The sequence below is a fragment of the Sciurus vulgaris genome (assembly GCF_902686455.1).
Source record: "Sciurus vulgaris genome assembly, chromosome: 16".
NCBI lineage: Eukaryota > Metazoa > Chordata > Mammalia > Rodentia > Sciuridae > Sciurus > Sciurus vulgaris.
Genome location: NC_136477.1, coordinates 41,579,422 through 41,597,789, shown reverse-complemented (window position 1 = coordinate 41,597,789; position 18,368 = coordinate 41,579,422). Strand labels below are relative to the sequence as shown.

At 35.4% G+C, this 18,368-nt stretch overlaps 1 protein-coding gene across 2 annotated transcripts in view; it reads right to left on the bottom strand.

The window, feature by feature from the left end:
• ZNF385D (zinc finger protein 385D) overlaps positions 1–18,368 on the bottom strand; it is an 857,219-nt gene that overhangs the window by 645,005 nt on the left and 193,846 nt on the right. The gene's annotated exons all lie outside the window — the stretch shown is intronic.

Genomic DNA, 18,368 nt, shown 5'->3' with positions numbered 1-18,368 from the left:
GCAAGCATGAAGAAGATGGTCCTTGCCACTATGCAAACTAACTGGTGAGGATGGGAAAGGTAAGGACTTTAGTTATCAGAGAAATGAGATAACACACGCCAAAGTAAGTCCACTAGTTGGCCAGAAAAATTGTGAAGAAATTCGAACTAATGTACAACACCCGATACTTAAATCTATTTAAATATGTTGAAGGCATTCTCAAATTTCCAAACTAGAAAATTTTTAAGTATTTCATTCAAGAGCAGCATAGACTTATTTAAAACACATTTTTATAAAAAGGAAGTTTTATCTTTGTTACTTAAATAGCACTATTATAATATTAAATATACTCTTTGAAGGGTCATATTTAAAAGAAAGCCCATATGCTTTACAAAATCAGTATATGATTTTAGTTAAAATATAAATACATTGATTTTTTATATAAATAAAGCAATTCAAGTATCTATTCCAGACTACATTAAGAATATCTAAAAATTATTCTTTTAGACAATACTTTTAAATTCTTACCTCATGTTTCAGTAGTGAAAAAATTAATCAAATGATAATGTACCTAATTACTCCCAAATTTGTACAATCATTAAAAGGAGACTGGGGAAAATTTTAACATGGGAAATTCTTGTGTATGTGATAAAAATATAAAATGTAGTTTTACATATGTGCATGAAATGTAAAACAAAAAGTAGACATAGTAAAAATAGTAGCACTATTAGTATCTCAATGGTGAGACTAGAGTTGGGGGTTTTCCTTTGGTATTTTTGTATTTTTAAAATTTTACATGATGGTGGTTTATTATAATTATTATGAAAAATATACATATTTCAAAGAAATAAGCAAAACATAAAAGTGCTGGTATTCTTTGGAATGAACAAGTTTAGGTGTGTCAGAACTAGGCCATGCTGCATAGATGGTCACAGGAGGTGAGCCCTTATAACACATCATTTTGCTAAACATATGCATACGTTTGGAAGGAAACACTTTCTCCCTTGATCCACATTTCTACCTTGACCATTTAGCAGGGGTAAACACTACAGAAGAATTTCTTTTCAAGGCTATGATATTTATTTGCTTATCAAGAGGGTTTTTCTGCACAAAGGAGAAAGTAAAGGCTATGTCACTAGTGTCAACAATTGGTTTTGTTGGGATTCGGGAACAGTGGGGGGAAGTGGGAGGTGGGGCAAGGATAACAATCCTCAAAGGAAATAGAAAATAAGACATGTTGCTTGGGGTATAGATACTGTGGGGGTAAAGGGAACTCCAAACAAATAAAATCCTGGTACTGCATATGACATCATAAAATATCTATAGATTTTTGCACTAAGTTACAACGTCTCAAATGACACTCTTATGTTGGAGGCAATATGCGTAAGTGAATTTTTTTCTCAGTCCATGTCATGTTGAAATTCTAGAATTTAAGTTTGTCTCATTTGAGTTCCCTTGAGAACACACTTCGGTGGTCATACATATGTTTTAGGCAACTGTCTTGCAATCTAAAACATTTAATCAAATTTTTCCATACTTTTTCTACCTAATCCTCATTCACCAGAATCATTCGGACACTAAGAAGGTACTTGGCTTGACACAGTAATGTGGGTCTATGCTAAATCATGTAATAGGTTCAAGGACCAATGTTATGCTAGGGGTGATAATTGTAGCAATTGGATATCTGCTTGTGTTAAATTTTAATTTTCTCTGTGTGGAGACTGATTTAATTCTACACATTCACAGGAGTAATTGAAAAAAGTCACACATAAGGGAACTCATGTTTAGCAAGCTACATTAAGCAATATATTTGAGCATAATTTGAGGCAAAATAAAACTGCTAAGAGTCTCCCCCTCCCCCATTCTTGCAGATATTTAGTCCATTGTTTTGATAAAGGCTGAAATGTTACCTCTTGTACCCAAACGCTAACAGTTGGTATCAAGATTGCCCTGGAAAGTACTTCTCTTCTCTAAGGAATGCTGCCCCCAAGGCAACAGGTAATACTCCTGGTGGTTCCTAAATGTGATTTCACCCAATCAATTAAGAATCAAGAGCTGTGTTTTGAAGATGGCAGACACAAACTGGGCAGCGAGTTCCCATCTCCTCATACCACAGAAAGGAAGCAGTGAATCAAAGCAGAATTGAGAGGTAAGTGACAAAATAAATATTCTATAGCTTGATACTATATAATCTGAGACCTGGAAAGACTGAAAGACAGTTTACCAGAGCAGAAAAGACCTAGGTCAGTGCCTAACCCAAACCTGTGAATGATGGGGAGAGTGGCATCGGAAAGGAAGGATGCGGGGAGGATATTCTCTTAAGTTCACCCAATTAAAAACTGTTGAAAAGACAAAATTTTTAATGCAGAAGGCTCCTTACAACAGCCCAAACTACAGCCATCTTGCCGAGCCCACAGCCAACCAGTCACCTTCCAAAATCATCATGGCATCTTCCCACACCCAGACAGCTGCTAATGAAACCAGAGGGAAGCCCCCTGCAGTGGGCCCTCTCAAGAATCCAGATATAAAGAACTTCCAGAAAGACACTACTTGCATAAATCTCTGAAACCCTCCTCCCTCTCCCACCTCTCACCAAGAACAAGAAGAACGGAGCTGGCTAGAGGGAACCTGAGCTAAGGGAAGAACAGGTCTAGCCCTACTCAGCGTCTATGACCCAGACAGGTTCAAAAATCTCTGTGCAGGCTCAGTGGAGTCAGACAGAAGCCACAAAGAAGCATCTTTGGCCCCAAACAAAGGAAAGTGGGTTCACCAGTCCCCACCCACTGGCACCAGGGGGAGGTGCCATGAGAAGCCTAAAGATACTTCTCATGATCACAGTTCTGCACCAGAAGGAAGGGGCCTGAATATCCAGTGACATATAGACCCAGCATGAAGGTTCCAGAGGCCATGCTAAACAAAGGGGTGTTTACCAGATTTAGCTGTGATCACAACTAGAAAATAACAGGGCATCTTTTGGATACTTGTAGGACAGGACATTGCACCAGATTAAGCAGAGGGAAGCAACATCCACCATTCACAACCTGGGGCAGTGAAAACTAGAGTCCAGGTGACCACCAGAGACCCTTCAATCCAGCACCACAGAGAGCAGAGGCAGCAGGGGGAATATTACTGCAACACACCTGCAGAAAACATACAACCAGTGTTCCTGCACACACAGACAGCTACTAGGATCTTTACTACTGCCAAAAAGATCCAGTACAGGGGAACAGGTACCCCAGTGATGGTGACCCACAGCAAACACAGGGGCACATCAGAGCTGGCATCGTAAACTTCTGCAACATTAGAATCAGCCAACTCAAAACAATGTACCCTCTGAGACTATAAACAACTCTAATGTCAACTCTGATCACATAAATAAATCCTTAGCTTGAATGATGACTGTTAACCACCCAATAGCCAACATTATATCTCCAAACCATTTGAATGTACTTCTTCCAATGGTTTAAAGCATTAATTGGAATCAATCTTTCTGTCTTTGTTTTCCTAGGTCTAATTTATACCTGCTTCTCTTACCATCCTCTTACACTATCCACTACTACCTCCAGTAAAACCAATTCATCTATTCTTTCTTTCTACATTGGTTTAAATTGTGCTTTTATAGCTTCTCATTCTTTCTCTTTCTTTCTGTCCTTTTTCCTTTTACTACTTGTACAAAGTTTCTTCCTCCCATCTTTTAGCACTCATTTAAGAATATAGGAAGTTTACTAAATTTAACTACTTAGGTTTTTGACTTGTTCCAGAACTTTATTCAGGTTTGTACTTGAATTTGAGAGCAGAGTACCATTGCAACATGTTTTTGTTCATACAAGGTTGAATATTACAAAAATTAGTTGAGAAGTGACTACAGTAAATAGTGCTCAGTAGCATCTTTTAAAGTACAGCTGATACTGGGATCAGGAGAGGTCAACACTGAAGAAAAGTATCATAATCTAGATATCCACCAAACCAAGGTCACTTAAGAAAAAGCTCACATAGTAGTCCTTCACAAAAGAAGGCATAAATACACTGATAGATGGGTAGACAAAAAAAAAAATATATGAAAAAGCAATGGAACAAAGCATCCCAAGTAACCTATATTGCTACAACAACAGACTTCATTGACACCACAGTGGAGGGAATGTCAGAGAAGGGATTTAGAAAATTCATAAACTGTTGTAGTAGTAAGGAGTAAATTTAGAGAGAAAATACAGGAAAAAAATACCACTTTAACAGACATACAGATTCTGAAAAAGAATCAAACAAAAATCCTCAAAATAAAGGAATCAAAAAATTAAATTAAAAATGCAATGGAAATCATTGCCAATAGATTAACCCACTTTGAGGACAGATTTTCAGGCCTCAAAGAAAAAATATCCAATCTTGAAAATAAAGTCAATCACAGAGAAAAAAATGTCAAGACACCACAAACAGAATATTCAAAAACAAAATTAAGATAATATGAAAGGGCCAAATTTTAGATTTACTGAGATAGATGAAGGCTCTGAAACACAAACTAAACACACAATCTTCTCAGTGAAGTATCAGAAAAATTTCCCAACTTTAAGAATAAAATGGAAATCCATATGCAGCAGAATGAAACTAAACCCCTATCTCTCTCCCTGCACAAAACTCAACTCAAAATGGATCAAGGACCTCAGAATCAGACCAGAGACCCTGCATCTCACAGAAGAAAAAGTAGGTCCAAATCTTCAACATGTCAGCTTAGGATCAGACTTCCTTAACAGGACACCCATAGCACAAGAAATAAAGGCAAGAATCAATAACTGGGATAGATTCAAACTAAATAGCTTTCTATCAGCTAAGGAAAATATCAGCAATGTGAAGAGAGAACCTACAGAGTGGGAGAAAATCTTTGCCACTCATACTTCAGATAGAGCACTAATTTCCAGAATCTATAAAGAACTCAAAAAACTCTACACCAAGAATACAAATAATCCAATCAACAAATGGGCTAAGGAAATGAACAGAAACTTCACAGAAGATCTACAAGCAATCAACATATATATGAAAAAATGTTCAACATCTCTAGTAATAAGAGAAATGCAAATCAAAACTACACTAAGATTCCATCTCACCCCAATTAGAATGGCGATTGTCAAGAACACAAGCAACAATAGGTGTTGGCGAGGATGCGGGGAAAAAGGTACACTCAAACATTGCTGGTGGGGTTGCAAATTAGTGCAGCCACTCTGGAAAGCAGTGTGGAGATTCCTTAGAAAGTGTGGAATGGACCCTCCATTTGACCCAGCTATCCCACTCCTCGGCCTATACCCAAAGGACTTAAAATCAGCATACTACAGAGATACAGCCACATCAATGTTCATAGCTGCTCAATTCACAATGTGGAACCAACCTAGATGACCTTCAATTGATGAATGGATAAAGAAACTGTGGCATGTATATATACAATGGAATATTACTCAGCTATAAAGAATAATAAAATTATGGCATTTGCAGGCAAATGGATGAAATTGGAGAATATCGTGCTAAGTGAGATAAGCCAATCTCAAAAAAACCAAAGGACAAATGATCTTGCTGATAAGCGGATGATGATACATAATGGGGGGACAGAAGGGAGGAAGAAGGGAGGAAGAAGGGAGGAAGAAGGGAGGAAGGAAGGACTATACGAAGGGAAAAGAGGGGTGGGAGGGGTGGGAGGGAGAAAAAAATAACAGAATGAATCACACCCCATTACCCGATGTAGATGTATGATTACACAAGTGGTATGTCTGTAATTCATGTAGAAACAGAAACAACATGTATCCCATTTGTTTACAATAAAAATAAATATTTAAAAAAATGAATGAAATGGAAATTCTCCCAATCTATAGGCTCTCTCTTCACATTATTGATTATTTATTTTGCTGAGAAGCTTTTCAGTTTCAATCCATCCCATTGGTTGATTCTTGATTCAATTTCTTGTGCTTTAGGAGTCTTATTAATGAAGTCAGGTCTTAGGCCAACACAGTGAAGAGCCAAGCCTACATTTTCTTCTATTATTCACAGGGTCTCTGTTTTAGTACCCAAAATTTGATCCACTGTGAGCTAAGTGTCATGCTAGGTGAGAGACAAAGGTTTAACTTCACTTTGTTATAAGTGGTTTTCCATTATTCCCAGCACCATTTTCTAAATAGGCTCTTTTCTCCAGTGAATGTTTTTGACACCTTTGTCTCATAAGAGATACCTATATTTATGTGGGTTTGTCTCCAAGTCTTTTATTCTGTATCATTGGACTACATGTCTGTTTTGGTGCCAATACCATGCTGTTTTTATTACTATAGCTCTATAGTATAGTTTGAGGTCTGGTATTGTGATGCCTCCTGCTTCACTTTTCTTTCTAAAGATTGTGTTGGCTACTCTGGGTCTCTTATTTTTTCAAATGTATTTCAAGCTTGCTTTTTCTAGTTCTATGAGATAAATCATTAGGATAGTAATAGAAATTGCATTAAATATGTATAAAACTTTTGGTAGTATGTTAATTTTGACAATATTTATCCTGTCTATCCAGGAGTATGGGGAGTCTTTCCATCTTCTAAGTTCTTTTTCAATTTCTTTCTGTAGAGTTCTATAGTTTTCATTGTAGACTCCGAAGTGTGTGTGTGTTTGTTTTTTTTATTTTTTTAAGGTGATTGTGAATGGGGTAGTACTCTTTATTTCTCTTTCAGTTGATTCATTACTAATGTATAGGAATGCACTTAATTTATGGGTACTGATTTTATATCCTGCTACTTTGCTGAGCTCACTTATTAGTCCTAGGTATTTGGTGGAATTTTTTGAATCTTCCAAATATAGACTCACATCGTCAGCAAACAGTGATAGTTTAAGTCCTTCTTTACCTATTTGTATACCTTTAATTTCTTTCTTCTAACTGCTCTGGCTAGAGTTCCAAGGACAATGTTGAACAAAAGTGATGAAGGAGTACATCCATGTCTTGGTCCAATGTTTAAAGGGAATGCTTTCAATTTTTCTCCATTTAGAATTATGTTGGCCTTGGATTTAGCATATATGGCTTTTATGATTTTGAGATATGTTCTTGCTATCCCTAGTTTTAATATACAAAATCACCTTAGATCCACTCCAAGATGCATTATTATGAAAATTATTATTATTATTCTGTATGAAAACATACAGAATAAGGATAGAATTTAAAAGCTGCAAGAGAAAAATGACTCATCACATTTAAATGTAAACCAATCTGGATTTCAACTGATTTTTCAGCCCAGACCCTAAAAGCAAGGAGGGCTTGAAATAATAAATGCAAAACTCTGAAAGCTAATGGATACCAACCAAGAATACTATAACCAAGCAAAATTAAGCTTCAAAATTGGAGATGAAATAAAAATCTTCCATAATAAATAAAAGCATTAACTAGAAAGCCTGCACTACAAAACATACTCAATAAAATATATCATAAAGTACTGAAGAATAAAAATAAAAATCAGCATAGAGATGCATTACACTATTTGAATATTCAATCAAGGGAGAATAAAATTCAATTTAAACACTAGAAATAAATCAAAATGAAGGGAAATAAAAATCATCCCTCAATGATAACATTGAATATAAATGTCTACACTCTTCAATAAAAAGACAAAGGTTGGCATATTGGATTAAAACACAAGAACAACAATACAGTGTCTGCAAGAGACTCACCTCACAGGCAAATACATCCACAGATGGATGGAAAAAAGATGGGAGAAAAAACACACCACTCACATGAATTTTGTAAACATGCATGGGTTAGCATTTTTATATCAGACAAAGTGACCTTCAAGCCAAAATTAAATAGAAAAGACAGAGAAGGCATTTTATACTGCTTAAGGGAATCACATATGAACAAAACAGAAGGATTGTAAATATTTATGCCCCAAATATTGGAGTATCTATTTACATTAAACAAACCTTTCTCAATATTAAGAATCAAATAGACCACAATTCAATAATACTGGGGATATTTAACATGCTTCTCTCATCACTGGATAGATCATTCAAATTATAACTAATTAAGGATTCTATAGAACTAAAAATTACAATCAATACTTTGAAGCTAACAGATACCATTAGAACATTTCATCCATCAATTACTGAATTCACTTTCTTCTTATCAGCAAATAAAATATTTTCTAAAATAAACCATATTTTAGGTTCCAAAGCAAATCTTAGCAAACAATAAGAAATAGAGATAATGCCTTGCATTCTATCAGATAATAATAGAATGAAATTAGAAATCCAATGTTAACATAAAAGATAGAAACCACTCTAACGTCTGGAGATTTAATAATATATTCTTGAATGATGAGCAGCTAAGAAGAAATGGGGGAGAAATTTAATAAGTACTCAGAGATAAATGAGAACAATAATCAAACATATCAGATATCTGAAACAGTATGAAGGCAGTTCTAGGAGTAAAGTTGATAGCATCGACCTTACACATTAAGAGAATGGAAAAATACCAGAAAAATAACCTAAGGTTACAGTTTAAGTCCCCCCCAAAAAGAACAAACCAGCATGAAAATCAGCAAAAAAAAAAAAAAAGGAAATAATTAAAATCAGAGCCAAAATCAGTAAAATTGCAACATATCTATGAAACAGTTTTTTTTTCAAATAATAAATAAAATTGATAAACCCTTAGCCAAACCAAGAGAAAAAACAATTATCAAAATCCAAGATGGAAAAGGAAATATTGTCATGAACACTACTAGAATCTGGAGAATCATCAGAAACTACTTTGAAAACCTAGACTCCAATAATATAGAAAATTTTGAAGATATTGACAAATTCCTAGAGAGATATGACCTACCCAAACTGAACCAGGTGGACATAGAAAAGTTAAACAAACAAATTTCTAGTAACATAACTGAAGCAACCACCAAAAAGAAAATTCCAGGATCAAATGGATTCTGAGCTGAGTTCTACCAGACCTTAAAAGAAGAACACCAATCCACCTCAAATTTTTCCATGAAATAGAAAAGGAGGAAACACTGACAAACTCATTCTATGAAGCTAGTATCACACTGATACCAAACCAGAGAAAAACAGACCAAGGAAAGAAAACTTTGGACCAATATCCTTCAGGAACAGAGATGCAAAAATTCTTAATACTGGTAAATTTCACACAAAACACATTAAACAGATAGTGTACCATGACCAACAGGGTTAATTCTAGTGATTTAAGGTTGGTTCAACATACAGAAATCAATAAGCCTCATTCATCACATAAACAGACAACGATAAGAACCACATGATTATCTCAATCGATGGCAGAAAAAGAATATGACAAAGTACAGCACCCAGTGATATTTAAAACACTAGAAAACTAGGGATAGAAGGAACCTACCTAACATTAAAAATTCTATATACAAATTCAGATTGATATTGTTCTGAATGGAGAAAAACTGAAAGTATTCCCTTTAAAAACAGGAAAGAGATATGAATGCCTAATTTCACTACTCCTATTCAACATGGTCCTTGAAACTATAGCCAGAGGCATGAGCAAGAGGTAATAAGAGAAGGAAATTAAGGAATGCACACAAGAAAAGAAGAGCTTCAATTATCTGTTTGCCAATGACATGATCCTATTTTGAGAAGACCCAAAAACTATGTACCAGAAGACATCTAGAACTGATGGATGAATTTAATAGATGAATGGATAAAAAAAAACTTGGTATGGACACAAAGTATTACTCAGATATAAAAAAAATGACTTTAAGACATTTGCTGGTATATGGATGGATCTGGAGAATATCACTCTAAGTGAAAGAAGCCAATTCTAAAAAATCAAAGGTAAAATATTTTCTGTGGAAACTGCTCCAAAATAAGTGGGGTGGATGATTAAAAAAAAAAAAAAAAAAAAAAAAAAAAAACCAAGAAGAATAGAAGATCAGAGGCGTAAATAAAGAGCAATGAAAGAAAGGAGGAGGGATGGGGATAAGGAAAGTCAGTGGAGTAAAAGTGACGTAACTTTCCTATGTATATATATATGACTATACCACAGTGAATTTCACCATCATGTACATCCACAAGACATTAATTTAAAAAGAACAACCACTACAAGTAGATAGCAGAAAGATCAATAAAGCAGAAGGAAGGGATAGAGAGCAGGAGAAAGGGAGGGGAGGGGGAAATGCCAGGAACTGAATTAGAACAAATTATATTCCACGCTTCTATAATTATGCTATAGTATATTCTATTGTCATGTAGAACTAAAAAAAAAAAAATAGAAAAAAATAAAAAGTTCAGATGCCAATTGAAAGAGCTCAAAAATGCCTGAAGATGCAACTTGAACCGCCTAAATAACAAGTAATTGGTTATAACCCAAAGTATAAAATCCACAACTCCTCACCCATTTAGTGTAGATTATTGTAATAACTTGCCTTCAAAAAGTCATATCATCAGGTTAACATTGACAGTGATGCTGTGTTGAAAGCATGAATCCTTGATATGATTTAGAAAGAATGATACATCACCTCTGGGGTCTTCCTTGCAAGGACATATTGCCCAAGTCAAACCATGAGAAAAACATCCAACAATCACAAATTAAGCAACATTCTACAGAAGACCTGACCAATATTCCTCAAAACTGTCAAGATCATCAAAACCCAGCAAGCCTGAGAAATTGTCACAGCCCAGAGAAACTTAGGAAAATATTAATGGAATGAAATGCGATATGCTGGATTGAATTCTGAAACAGAGCAAGAACAATGGAAGAAAAATTAATGAAATACAAATACAGTATGGAGTTTCATTATAATTAGGCTTTCTTATTGGTCCATTAGTTATGACAAATGAACCATACTAATGTCAGGACTAGAGGGAACTGGATGGAAGGAATATGAAAAATAACTTGCCAACTTTTTTTGAAAAACTAACGTTATCCTGAAACAAAAGTTTTATTTAAAAATTTTTAAAAGTGGGGGAATATATCAAGTGGGGAAATAGAGGATTCATTCTCTCTTTCCTTGCCCATAAAACAGGAAGTTCTTGAGAACTTGCATGCTCTGTGAAAGACCTGAGGAAAAACTGTGTATCTCTGTATTCATTACTCATTCAATCTAGAGTGGGTGAAGTAAGTTATGTGACCAGAAAGATGCAGGCAAAGACCACTGCTTCTTGTGTGACCCGCCATCTTGGCTCTGTATATTCTATTAGTCTTCTCAGTTGCCATATATGAATTCACAACATGAAGGCTTCCCATCCCTTAGTGGAAGGCCCAGAATTCTCCAGCTGCCTTGCCTATATCTGTACAGTTACATTCAATTCAAAGAAGAAATGGTGGAAAGTCCAAAATGGGGCATGTTTCCAAGCCATTTTCTCAGATTCAGCTTTTTCTTCTTACTCCACAAACCTCTAAGAGAAAACTTAATACAACTCAACTGAGTTCTTGTGACTACAGATGGTTCTAATCAAGATGAAAGATGGGCTTTTATACACACATACAACTCCATATAATTAAGAATTCATAAACTACTTTTTCTCTCTATGATGACTCACCATAATCAATAATTTATAATTAAAGTATTTAAAAGAGTAACTACTAAACCCAGTTTTTTGAGTGGAAAACTTTTTCTACAAATAATGTGAGAGGTTTTTATTTTAATAAATCAGGTTTCATTGTTTTGTCTACTACTGGTTTTATCCTATGTTCTCAGATCTGCTATTACGTCAAAATGAAATGCCTCAAAAATCTCCAAGAATCTGCACGTTCTAAAATCATGTGACATTCTGTGGTTTCTCTTCAATATAGTTTTTTCACCTTTTACTAAGATAATATAAAATGATAGTAGATAGTATCTGCTAACAGGCAGTTCAGAGCACAATAAACCATATTGTAAGTAGTTCTACAAATGACCAACAATACAACCATAAGTGGTGTAACCAAACTAAAATATTCTTGCCATTACTATCGCTTGCTCCCCATACATATTTTTTAAACCAGGTAGAAGCACACATTTAGCAGAGACATGCTTCTATAAAGGGTGATAGAGTGTACTGTGAATACTGAAAATTTCATTTGTTGAAGAGGCTATTTTTTCTCTGATATATGTTTATGGTGCCTTTGTCTAGTATGAGGTAAGTGTATTTCAAAAATCTTATTTCGATACTGTATCTGCGAATCATTTTTGGTCAAACTAAAATGGAACAAAAGTAAAAGTTTGATTTATAGATTCTTTACGGTGATAAAATTGAAATATGACAAATTACGTGACGATAGCCAGTAATTTTAGTTAAAAAAATAAGTTCATTTGATCATCAGCTTTAATTTATAGATTTAATTGTATTTATACAATACATAATAGGTGATCAATTTCAGTCATTCCTTTTAAAGTCATCAGTTTTATTGGTTTTACTGATGAAATAAAATTAAATGTCAAAGTATTTTTTATGTGTAACAAAAGGCTAATTCTAAAAAACTACCCTTCTGAAAAAATTATTCTATCAATAAGGAATTCTTTTCAGAGTTCATTATATTACAAAGAGTTTTTCTCAATTGCTTTATGTTGGGGGAAAAGTACTATAGAGAGAAAACATGGTGGCAGATCATTTCACAGAAAGGGAGTTGCAATCTGAATGAATTAGACAATTTCTCACAGAGTTTTCAGGTCTTGGGCAGCTTATCTTGACTCAGTAAAAAAGAAGGGTAAATACAACAGATTTAGTAATCATTTGTGAGGATGTGATTATACAATTGTAACTGTAAGATTCATTGGAGAAAACATTCAAAGGCCATCTTGGAAACTAGTAAAACATTTTGGAAACCATGAACAAGAATTTACAGACTGAAACAGGAAAAATACAATACTAATGTTATGAAACTGGACACTTACACATGGAATAAAATTTCTAGAGGCAGTAACACATATGGATTGCAAAAGCATTCAACTTAATTTCACAAAACTTATAAAAACATAAAAAAAGTTAGATGACTCAAAATATGGCGGTAGGAGTGATAAGGATATTGCCGTCATGGATCCCATACAGGATTACTGAAAAATTGTTACATAAAATTAAGAGGAGAAATTAAACATTATAAACAATTATTTTAAAATCTCATTCTCATGCCCTTGTTGGTGAAGGAAAAATGAGGAACTGAATTGTATTGAGTATTTCCTTATAATAGGTTTTATATGGTATCAGTTATATCTGTATTGCATATCTATTTGTGTTTATGTTTGTGCTTATTCCAAAAATGCTGTAAAAAAAAAAAATCACATGAACTACTTCAGTACTGAATGCTCTCTGATTTTCAAGACCGATTCAGATAAAAGTCAAGTTTTACCGTCATGGTAAAATATTGAATGTGTATTTATTATAGTACACATACGTTATATTTATATCATTTCATCCTGTATGAGGATTATCATAAATAACCCCAACAGTCTTCTACATTTCCCAATTAAAATTATAAATACTTCACACTGCTACGAAGTACTAACACTGAAACAATTTTGCCTTGATCTCATTCTCCACTAGAGTGCAGTATGAATTTAAAATTAAAACTACAGGTATCTGAAAATTCCTGTAACACAAAGCATAAAAAGCAGCAGCACTGTAATTTTGTATTTAACTAATACACACATATTTCCTTATAATATTACATTTAAGTGACCTATATGGTACACAATATAATACAAATGAATTCTTTGTAAGCTTAGCAAAATTTAGGTGTAAAAATCAGTCTTTAAAGATAAATCAGGGCCAAGTCACCAGAAGAACAGACCCCTAAATCATTTGTCATCTGTTATGGTATGTTCTTTCAAAAATAAGCATTACATAGTCTCTTAGCTTAAATATCACTTTGGAACTATAAAATGCGGGCTTTTTAATTAGAGAATTCCTTACTTTTATGATAGGAAATGATATTATAGGGGATTCCATAAGACAAATCAAGGTTAATGGATTGGATTTCAATTATAGTTTTCATCACATCGCAGCATCAACGTGTCAGTCTCAGAATGGTTATGGATTTCACAAGGTGATGTAACTCTTACTGACGATTCAAGGGTTCACCTACAAAAAGTAAATGCCAGAGTAGCAGTAGGAATTAGAGATTGAAATTGCCAGTGTATTATCTCCCTGCTTTTAAGCACCAACTTCTAGAAATTACAAAATACAAATCAGAATTTCTATTTCAAATCTCACATGAAGGAAATCGTACCTTATTCTTCAAGTGATTCACTATGCAATCACCAGAATATCCTTGAGGCCAAATAGGAGCTTATAACTTGATCACAAAAAATATAAAAGACTATTAATATTTCATTTTGACAGAAAGGTACATGCTTCAACTATATTCTTTATTCAACAATATGTAAGTTATAGCTTAAAATTAAATGTTATATTATCCCTTAAAGTTTTGAAGCTCTATAAAAAACATGGTATTGCTATTAAATGTAATGTTATCCCTTAAAGTTTTGAAATCCTATAAAAACAGTATTGCAACATACAGATCTGTTATGTTTCAGATGTAAGGTGTTCCAAACACTCATGTGAGAGATAAGGCAAGAAAGTTTAGATGACTGAGTTATAAAAGGTTCAACCTAATTGGTGCATTAATCGCCTAATTTGGTGGTTAATGAGGGCATAAATGTCCCTGGGGGACATTCCTTTGGGTTTATATTTTGTCCTTGTTGAGTAGAACTCTCTGCTTCTTGGGGACCCTAATCCCATCTGCTTTCCACCTCCACACACTTCCGCCTGGATGTTCCCACCTCACTTCAGATGCCGGAGGAATGACATCTGTGGAGTAAGACCTTAGGAACCGTGAGCCCCCAAATGAACTTTTCCTCTTCTAAAATTGCTCGTCAAATCTCTTTGGTCACAGCATAAAGAAAGCTGACTAAAACACAATCTCTGTCCACATTTTGGCCTGTTCTGCTGATGTGAACAACCTCTTTTTAAATCAGCCATGCCCTCAGGGCCTCTCTGTCATAACATGACGCTCGAAAGTTGAACCCCACAAGGCTCCACCACTCCATCAGGGATGCGAAGACCATGAGGCCCGTTCTTGAAGTCCCAGGACACATTTTTTATAAAGCTACCTTAAATATTAATCCTTTTCCACTAAAAATGCACCAAATATCTGTGCTTCCAGGGAGCGCTACCCTGTTCTGCATCTTAAACAGCTTATATAAAACTTAAGAATGGCTCGTCCCAGAAAAATTTCTGAAGACCTATCAGAAACACTGTTTTGGCTTCCCTCTGGTGAAAAAATACGCCAAGGAAAGAACTAGGCTCCCTGAAGATTTTTACAAAGTGGTATGACAAATTTTAAGCCCTCCCCTGTGCCACTACCTCTTCAGCTACTTGGGATATTAGCATACTCAATCAGCCAATATATCATTCCTCCTTGCAGAATTCAAGAAGAAGATGAAAATATAGGAAAATGTAGGTTACGATGATTAGGGATCCTTTTATTTTTTTGGTACCAGGGATTGAATTCAGGGGTGCTTAACCACTGAACCATACCCAGTCCTTTTTTTCTATTTGATTTAGATACAGGGTCTTGCTGAGTTACTTAGGGTCTCACTAAGTTGCTGAGGTTGGCTTAATTTAACTAGTGATCTTTTTGCCTCAGCCTGGTAAGCCCCAGGGATTATAGGTATGTGCCACTGTACCCAGCATGGGGATTACTTCTGGTAATCAATTACACATTATAAGGTCCATAGCTTAACAACTGTGCAATCATTTTAAGTCCTTATTGTCATTCTATAAAATAAGTTTCATCTTCCTGTTACAGAGCGGTACTTGCAAAGAAAATGAAAGTTAGCAGGTAGCTCCCGGTCCAAATTTTGCTTTCCTGCCCTAGATAGGTGTTGGCAGAGAAAATGAAAGTTAGCATATAGCACCTGGTCCCCCTTATCACCTGTTAACCAACTTAGCTGAAACATCCCTTTGTTCTCCTAGGGGCTTACCACAAAGCTTCACACATGCACCTCATACTAGGAAGAGCTAACTGCAAGGCTTTACACAAGCAATTCCTAGGAATTGTCCACCCAAAGCTTTACTAGGAAAAGCCCTCTATGGACTTCACATGGACTGTTCATACAAGCCTATGCAAATAACCCTATAAAATGTTCCAGAGTTAGATTTTCCTTGCCCTCTCTCACCTTCTTGAATAATGGCCTTTGTCAGACTCTGACTGGCAAATAAACTTTCCGTGTATGTATCTCTCTGCCTAGTTTCTGAGTTGCCTGCCTGCGTTTCACGTTCCTTTCACACATGCTACATACTCTCTAGGATGGCTTCTATGATTCCCAACTGGAGGTAGTCAGACCTTTCCACACTCTCCTGGAATGTAAGTAGAATCTGTAAGTAGTTTCTATCCATCGACTACATAAAGGTGGTGGATGGGATATACATGATTACACAGGATGATTATGTTACATAAGAATGCAATGCCCATTTTGTAAGGGGAGGCAGACTCTCTTCTTTGACAGCTTTGAAGAATCAAGCTATCAAGTAATGAACTCCCCTACAGAGGAGAGCCATCTGAGTGAGGAAGTGGCTCCTTCCCATAGGCAAGACTTCAACCCTAGTGGTATCTTTGTTGTGGCCTAGAAGAGGACCTAGTCTAGACTCTTGGTCCTTAGAAACTGTGAGATAGTAAGCCTGATATTTTAAGGTCATTGAATTTTCTGTAATAATACTGTTGAGTAGCAGATAACTACTACACAAACTAACTCCTCTGTGTTAATTAATAGTAAAATTAAGAATTAACCTAAAATTTCAAGGAAATGTATTCATCAAGAAAAAGTATCCAACAACTTACCTCTCTAACCATAACCATTTTTCCTTAAGTGAAATGGGTTAAAACCTCCCACCTGTATACCTAATCCTAAACAAACCTGAGGGAAACAGGTAGAGAAATGAATTAATTATTTCCCCTAAGAAGACCTATATCACCCAATGCCTATCCACAGTGCATCACTGATCAATTATGGCAACCTCTCCTTCACACCCTGGATTTGGTTCCACACACACACAACTCATCATGTAGGGATTCACAAATTATTCTATTTGCCATATATACTGAAATATATTCCCTAAACTAGATAAATGTCTAACACATTACTGTTAAATTTGACTTTAGGTGTAGAAATCCAGGAACAAAAGATGAAACTATGTACTAGTTGTTTTCCACTACAGTACCCTGTAACGTATTTTTTCTATTACCTGAATGATAAGCTTGAATGTTTATTAAGTCTGCAGAACTCAATAACTCCAGACCTTATAAAAAGAATCAAAATAAAAAATGACTGTTACATTATAGTAGCCATTGTAAATTAAAAAGTAATTCAGGGTGACAAATTTAAGATAGACAATTAACACACACATATAATAGATTTTTTTTCAGATGTAGTAGACTTTAGTAAGGATTTCATTATATTTATATTTCTCAAATAAATCATATTCATATTTATGAGCCCAGTGGAGAAAATGATAAATATGAACATAGGTCTAAGGAAAAAAAAATGTGAAGGATCATTAAATAGTAGACAGCAGATTTATAAATTTAAATCGTAAAAACTGTATGTCTTAGACCTAAAAAGAAGAACAAAAAGACCATCAATAGCAGTCTTAATGTATATAAAAGATGGGCAGAGCATGATGGAGACTAAGGTACTCCAGGGAGCTCTCACCATGGACACACCAAGTTAGAAAGCTATTCACACACCAAACTGCCAGCACAAGAGCTAAGGAAATCCGGTGAGAGACCATGACATCTGCTTTCAATATAATAAAATCTTTAGATACATTAAAAAAAGGCAGGAAAGAAGAGTTGCCTATGTTAACACTTCCAACTCCAAGCAGTCAGCCTGGAAAGAGGCCCTTCATGCTTTGGGAAGGAGGAAAGGATTAGGTCCAGGTCTTAGACTTGAAACCCAGTACTAGGCCTACCATAGTGCAACTGCTCGGCAAATGTGCACAACCCCAACTACTAACGCAATACCTGTGGACCGAACCTCTGCAAATGCCCTCGCCCAGGTAGACAGGTGATAGCTTCTATCATATCTCACTCAGGCAGCAGATTCGGGAGCTGGACTCTACACTGTGCGAAGTACAAGGCAGGAAAGATAGTATTGGGCTTTTTCTCAGATTCCAGGACCAGACCAACCATGCTAAGACCACACAAACAGTAAAACCTGAAAGTACTGTATGCAGGTCAAAGTTCACAGACAGAATCTCCAGAATAGCTTATAGCTTGCAATGATTTGTGTACCTGTAAGACAGAACTGAGTTTCAGATGCATCAGTTCCATCCTCAAAGTGGTCCTGAGCCATCCCTTCCCTCCTACTGAGGCTACACAGATCCTTCTTACTATGAGACTCAGGCATAATACAATTTGTATCAGGCTGGGTGACCAAGGG